The following is a 7,945-nucleotide window of genomic DNA, read 5'->3' on the forward strand; positions in this document are numbered from 1 at the left end:
TTCATTCGCCACTGACACTATCAGGGACCCAGGTGGGGGGGGGGTGCGAGTAAAGGTACTCATACCGGGTGGCTGGGACATAGTACTTCTTCTCTGCCCTTTTTAGGTGGGGGGCAGAGAAGGAGGACTCTGCCATAGTGCTCTGATGGGTCCCATCACCATCTTGTTAACAGGCAGGGCCACTCTGGAGGGAGCTGCTGCAGCCAGGATGTCAATTAGGCTACATGCAGACTCCTTGAGCTCCTTGACTTCCAGTCCCAAGTTTGCAGTGACCTTTTTCAGGAGCTCTTGGTGGGCTCTGAAGTCGTTCGGTGAGAGTGGATTATTAGAGCCTGCAACTGCTTCATCCAGGGATGGTGAGGAAGAGGCCTATACTGGAGGAGGGCCTGCCTCCTCTTCCTCCACCTGCACCACGTCCATTGGGGTCATTTCTTGGACATCGGCACCAGGGTTGGTACTGGAGTCAGGGTCCGGTGCCAGACACACCTCTCGGACTCCATTGAGTATGAGTGGTAGGAAGGGGGGGCCTGGTACCAGGGGAAACCCCCACAAGTTCCAGTACTGCCACTGCATTGGCCAGTGGCCATGCGTCGGCCAGGGGGCTGGTACCAAACCCCAGTGAGTAGGTCAGGTACCGGTAGGACTTAGATGGAGCAAAGGATTCTCCTTCAGGCTCTGAAGAGGATTCTTTTGAAGACTATGGCGGGGTAGTACCTGTGTCTGTCTCTGGACAGTGCCGGTCCCCTGGGGACCAGTGGCGGGTTGGAAATCACTGTATTGGGACCATGAGGGGTTTGCCCCTGGACAGTGCTATGGTGGACCTCACCGCCCCTTGTTCCCTTCCACCCCCGGTCACTTTAGTTGGCAGGGAGCCTTGCGGGATCGGGAGGGACATCAGGTCCTTTGCCACCTGGAAAGCCTATGGGATTGTAGGGGTCCACAGGCACATGGTCGCTCCCAGGAGTTGGAGGCAGGTCCCAGACTGGACTCAACGGTCTAGGCAGAGTTGCTGGTGCTAACAGTGCCTCTGGGGAGGATGAGTGGCCCGGTTCGGGTCTCAGTACACTGGTCAGTCCGCCTTTGTCCCTCTTCAGCACAGAGAGCACCTTCTCTTGTTGCGCTGTTTCTTATGCTTCTTCCTCGGCACCAGGGATGGAGAACAGTGCCAGGAGCATGGAAGCCGAAGTGCTCAACATCAATTCAGAGCAGCTCAGCTCCAAGACTGGTTCGAGAGCTGATCCATGAGTAAGGCCTAAATGAATGTCTCTGTTCTTTTGAGTGTGCAGTCTGAAGATCTGGCACTTCTCTTTAATGTGTTTCCCTGAGGCACCTTAGACAGCCACTCACTGGCATCAGCTTGCCATAGGAGGTACAGGTTTGAAGCACAGGGTCTGGTGCATGCCCAGCCCCTGGGACAAAACTCCCTCAACAATAGGGACAACTATTATCACTACTCTATGCACTAACACTAACTAAGAACTATATAAGTAACTACAATATATGACAGGAAAGTCCAAACCACTGGGAGCAAGGATTGTTCCAGGCAACCGTCATGGGCAATAAGAAGGAACTGAGAGGGTGCGGGGCCAGCAGGGTGCCTTATACCGGCACATATGTGCACAGCTCCAGAGGGCACTAGAGCTAGGCCTATGAATACCACTGAGAGAAAAATCTCCAGCAACTGTGCACATGGTGTGCACACACCTAGCATGGAATGGACATGAGCAAGCACTCGAAGAACATCCATTTCCTCTGCCACTGGGTCACATTTGCAAGGCTACTGAGTAAGAGGCCAGCTTTAATTTCTAAATACACTACTGCACCCAGGATTTATAAGTGCAGTAATGTGAGAAGGTTTTTCAGCAGTTTCTCTGGCAGGCTCCAGGTCATTACTTTTTCACTTGCCTGGACTGGATTTTAGTTTATCCGTGTGCTAGAATATAGGATTTTTTTCAAGCTTGTTTAAAAGACATGGAAAAGCAGACTCCAACATAAAACAACAAGACATTCTAATAACATAACAATATTATTACAATGGTTACTATAACAACTATTTGGGGAAAATGTCAAAGGAAACCACAATAGCTTCACCTATACTGTGCATTTGTGCATGCAAAAATCATAAGTAAATAGTTATCCAGTTTGTGCACACAAAATGATAATTCGTGCATATAAATTGTGGGTGTACATACTTTTAGAATTGCTTCCTTTTAAACCAGCTCAAATTGTAATTGCGTTTTGGGTCCCTCTCCTTCCCACAGCTCCTCTAGGGATGAGTTATATTGCATATAGCCTGGAGTGGCATCACAGTGAAATTGTTTCTCTCTCATCTTTTCACCAACTCATATTCTCATTATGTTCCCACAGCTATTCCTGCATCCAATTCACCAGCAAGAGCTATTCAGTACATTCATCAGAATTACATCCATTTCATTCTGCTGCTTCTGATCAGCAGTGGCAGAGGCAAAGATGCAATCCTTGTGTGTAAGACTGGCCAGTACAGGAAAATGCAACATTCCCAGAACCCTGCATCTAACTTAAAACCCAAGCTAACAGGAGTGAAATGCTTCAAGGCTACCCCTCTGCTCCACTGAAGAGTTTATTGTATATTCTCTCTCTCTTTATGGTCTAGTTTACTTCTCAACACTAGACTGGGTTAGAGTTAGGGAGAGCAAAAGCCTCAGGGAGGGTGAGAGGATTCTTCTTTTTTGGGACATGTGGCTTCTTCCCTGGTTTGTTCCTGAGACTGGCAGCCATTTGCCTCTATTTTACTTAGTACAGATGGGAAGAAAGAGATTAAATGGGTGTCATATATGGCTCTCCCTTGGTCACCTTTGGAACTAAATATCAAGCCAGCCCAAGAAAAGCAGTAAAGAGGTTGTGCAAAATCCAAACATTATATAAATAAAAACTGGTCATTTGGGATAAGAAATCTACTGGATGGAAGACATTTTTGCCTCTCCCATCACTCCAGGATAGCTTCAAAATAACTGTGATTCATTCAAGATGATGTTGAGTCCATGAACCACTACCTTTATTACTGCAGCTTTGGCTTAGAGTATTGCTTGTTATTAGTATGGCTGCAAATAGGGATTTTGTGAATACAGCCTTGTGGACTGTAGTCAGAGGATAGCTCATATTGTGGTAGAAGAATCTGTAAATAAGGTCATAAGTCAAGGACTCAAATTTGCAAATCTACCCAGAGAGCAAGAGCAGATATTAAACACATGCTACAGTATGCAGGTGCCACTGACTTTTACCAGCATCTAATCAAAGAGGCTCAAAGGTCAAAAGGGACTCATTCATCTTTCATTTTTAATCTGCTTGATGGCTGTTTGGCAGTGTTTCATAGCAGCCTCAAAGCAAACGAAATCAGGCAAGAAGTAGCACATAATAATAATGCAAATTAGAGATGGGAAAGACCTCATAGGTTATCCAATCCATCCCCTGACCAGTGCAGGATTTTTCAAATAATATTTTCTACAGCTTTGTGAGGTTTCAATTAATGGGACTTCTATTTGTTCACTTGGAAGGCTATTCTGCAGATGAACAGACTTCATGATTTAGTTGGTGTTGGTCCTGCTTTGAGCAGGGGGTTGGACTAGATGACCTCCTGAGGTCTCTTTCAAACCTAATCTTCTATGATTCATCATTAGGACATTTTTCCTTACATTCTATCATTGTTAATGATCTTTATTTTATCCCTTTGCTCCTAATACCTCATCCTTAAAATTCTTGCCTCTTCTTGAGGTTTGCTCCATTTATGTATTATATAAGAAAGTTATGTTGCCCATTAACTGCTAGAGTCCATACTGCTTTGACTATCATTTACCCAAAGTACTCATATGTCATTCTTTTAATCTTGCCTTGTATGTCAATCCCTTTTTGGGACTTTTCTGAATTCCCTCCCATTTGTTGACACCATTCTGATAATGAGGTGTCCAGAATCAATCATTCTAAGTGTGGTCTGAGACGACATTTGTGCCAGGGATAAATCTAGTACTGTGTGTTCCAGACATTAGAGGAAAACACCTAAATTGTGTATGTACAGAAAATTGATTAACAGTCAGCTTGAATCCATGAAGCATTTCTGGGACAACTCAAGATATTGCCCGTTTGTATAGGAAAATTTAGATTATTCAGCACAATATATAAAAGACAAAATTTGAGGATATTGAATATTCAGGTGTGAAATAGAACACCAAAATGAACATTTCTGAATTATAACCTCCATTAAATGCAGTTACATTAGGGATTAATTTGACTCATTCTTGAGGAGAACCTCAATTTTTTCTGCACGACTCAGAAGCCAATGACATCTTTCTTCATTACCCCATCTCTTTGGGCTTCTAAAATTTATCCAGTTTTGACTGGAAAATTATCCAGTATACCCCTTTTTTCAGCTTTCCCCACCACAACCCAAAGGTGGAGCATTCATCCTTTCATGAGCTGGAAGGGAGAATTTCCATTTGCACTCAGGAAAGCTTAAGGTTCTTGAAGTGGGTCACTACAAAGCAATTTAGAGGCTAGCTTTATTATGAGCCTTATTTCATCATTTACATTGACATATAACAGTTCCCTAACGTAGATAATAATCACAGCGAAGTTTGATGCCACAGGACAACAGACAGTCTTAGGATCAACTGATTCCAGTGATATAATCAAACACAAGCTAAGCAAAGCTAACACTGATGTATAGGATTCTCTATAATTTGGAAGAAAACAGAACACAGTACATTAAAGCACCCATTATAGCTGTTATTGTGGCAGTGTCTCAGAGTTCAGCAGGAGGTAAAGTACATTGCTGTTGCAGCAAGCACCCAAACAGCATTCAGAGAGGAAGAAGAAGTGCTGCTCAGATCATTAATTCAGCCGAGAGGAGCAATGAGAGGCACAAAGTAGAAGTCCATTTTTGCAAAGGGTGGCTGACCTAAATTTTGGAAATTGACTACTGGTAACAGTTACATAGGGAGGGGACAGGATACCCCCATGCAATAGAATCTCATTTATAAAGTTCCTTCTCATGCAAACATGCTAAGGAGCTATATTCCGAGCTGAGGTCATGTATGACCCTTTTCAATCAGCCATACTAAAATGGGAAAGCATTAATTTTACCTGCAGTAATATTTAGAGAGGGGCTTTTCCTTGAGTTCAGCGGGTGGAGGGTGCAAAATAGAAATGTGTGCATAATAATATTTGGTTTTCAAAAGGCAAGACCTTATGAAAGCAACCTAGCGTTGGAGAATCAGAGAAAAATTACTAAACAGAAGATGACAAGGAAATCTAAGAAATAAGATGATACATGAACATGAAGGGTTTTAGGAGGTTTATTATAAAATGTGAGATTATTACTGATAAACAAGAAGAAACTGCATCATATCTGAAATACTGTGATGAACTCCAAGGAGTACCTCAAAATAACTGATGACCATAAAAATATCCTCGTTCCTCCCATGCCTGCCCCATCCAAATTTGAGGAAATAATCGAGCATCATACATAACCAGGAAGTGGTGACTAAAATTAATACACTGCTTTATTTTGCTCCTACCGCAGTTAGTATTGATCATGGAGGTCATTTACAAAAGAACGGCCATACTAGGTCAGACAAAGGTCTATCTAGCCCAGTACCCAATCTTCCAATAGTGGCCAATGCCAGGTGCCCCAGAGGGAATGAACAGAGCATGTAATCATCAAGTGATCCAACCCGTCGTCCATTCCCAGCTTCTGGCAAACAGTTAATTGTTATCTTCTCTCTTTGTTACTACATTGACAAAATATTAGCAAACGTTATCCTGTACACATTAAGTTAGGTGATACTAGCAGCAGGGCTGCACCCTAAGGACAAAATCCTGGCCCTATTTTCGTTCATGGCAAAGTTTCCTTTGACATTAATAGTGCCAGGGTTTCACTGTAAGTGTTTCTGCATGAAGAGCTGTAATAGTGCTTTCTACATCCTCATTCCTTTCCCTGGGGAAAATTTACCCCCTTGCTTTACACAAATGTTTTGCAAAACTCAACAAGCTATAACACTGCAGGTACAGTACTTTATACCAATTCATTGCAATTCAGAAGTTATCCTCACCTCATCTTCAGCCCTCCAGAGAAACGCTCACCCACCCTGTTCAGCTCTTGCTGAAGCAACGAAGCTATGTCTGTCTCTGGTGGTGTAATCTAGGTAAGGTTTCATGATCTAAGGGAACAAATGATCTAGATCAGTGCTTCTCAAGCTATCTGCTGTGGGGGACCGGCAATTTTTTTTCCCAATGTGCACGCAGACCAGCAGCCGATGGCTCGTGGACCACCACCGGTCCGCGGACAACCACTTTGAGTAGCACTGATCTATATGATCTTATAAAATATACTGTGGGTACCTGTAGTTTAGATACTTAAAAATGAGTAGCACTGTAGTAACAGTTCCCACTAACCAGCCAACGATTAGACCTTGTTACAGCCACAGCCGAGCTTAAACTGCTAAAGCTGGTCATTAAACTTGATTGTCAGGCCCATATAGACAGCCTGGTTCTCACCTGACAGTTTTTATTAAAAATTCCCACTCTCTATTACCAGGGCAGTTCCACCTGTGGTAGCAATGGCTGGAGCCCTTGTGTAGACAGGATGTTGATGGCTGCTGCCATTTTAATAACCACATCATCTGTGCCTGTTGTTTAACCACCATGTAATTTAACTTCTAACTTCAAAAGAAGACTGTCACTTGCTCACCTGAGCCAGCGGGTGTCCCAAAACGTGAGCTCCCCTAGTTTTCAATAGCCTGACCAATGTCTAAATCAGGTTAGCCTGTCTGGGCTTTACACTCAGAGAAAACCAAAAAGTCTCTCATTGACCTAAATGCAAAGTGCAGTCAGCAATGGACTCTGACCCAGCTTGGCTTCTTGGATTATGGTAGAGGACCCAATCTCCATCCCTTGACTTCCCGCAGGAACTGCCATTTGATGGAAGCAGCCAACCCTTTTCATTTGCCTGCTGGACCCTATCAGGCTACTGCCTGCTCCCAGGCCTTCTAGCCACTGGAGGACCAACTTTCGTTTGTTTCACCAGTAGCTGACCCTGGGAGACCTTTCTAGGCAATGCAGGAGGTCTAAAAGGCTCTGCACTTATCTTCTTGAAGGGCTTCTTCCTGGGGTGGGGTGCACCAAAGCAGTGGGATTTCTGGCAGGAGGCAGCAAATGCCTGGTACATCCCATCACCGAAGCTAAGTGCCAGCCAACTCTTCTTGTGATAATGTGGTCCATCATGAGAAAATGTCATGCATAGCAATGGATGTGATGCTGACCAGGGTTCCCATAATGACGTGTACTGTGGATAATATATGGCTCTCTGATTCATTTGTGTTCCTTGCTGATTTGTGCCAGCTCTAGCTCTATTCTCTTATTCTACCCACTGTTTTCATTTTCTTCTTTGATGAGAGTCCCACAATGTACCCAGAAATCAATACTCCAATTTATATAAGAAAAGTAAATTGTGAATTTTTCTGTATAGTTTAGCCTAAAATGAAGCTCTCAGGTCATTTGTGAATAGGGAGAGCATATGCTAAAGTGTCTATATTCATTTATTTATGCCATGCTTTGTAGATAAACAAAACACAGAATTAAAAAATTAAATGTTATATAAATCAGGTTCTATTCCATTCCATATAAGTTCTCATCTTGTGCTTTTAGTAACCAAGCGCCTTCCAGTAGTGTATTAAGCAATGTGACTAACATCTATCATGTGTTTGCTCTCTGATTCTCTCCCCAAAGGGAGAAGTGTGTGCCATGGAGTGTTTCGGATTTTTAAAAAAAGGTATTGCGATGGGGTGGTGCCCTCAAACATCCCCTCTTGCGGCACAGCATGAGCTTGCTGTTTGGCTGCCCTCTTTTGCCCCCTCTTGTGGTCTTGCAATGATTTACTCAGAGCCAGGAACTGAGAACAAGAGGTCCCTTTGTG

Source organism: Natator depressus, chromosome 11 (genome assembly GCF_965152275.1).
Source record: "Natator depressus isolate rNatDep1 chromosome 11, rNatDep2.hap1, whole genome shotgun sequence".
Taxonomy (NCBI): domain Eukaryota; kingdom Metazoa; phylum Chordata; order Testudines; family Cheloniidae; genus Natator; species Natator depressus.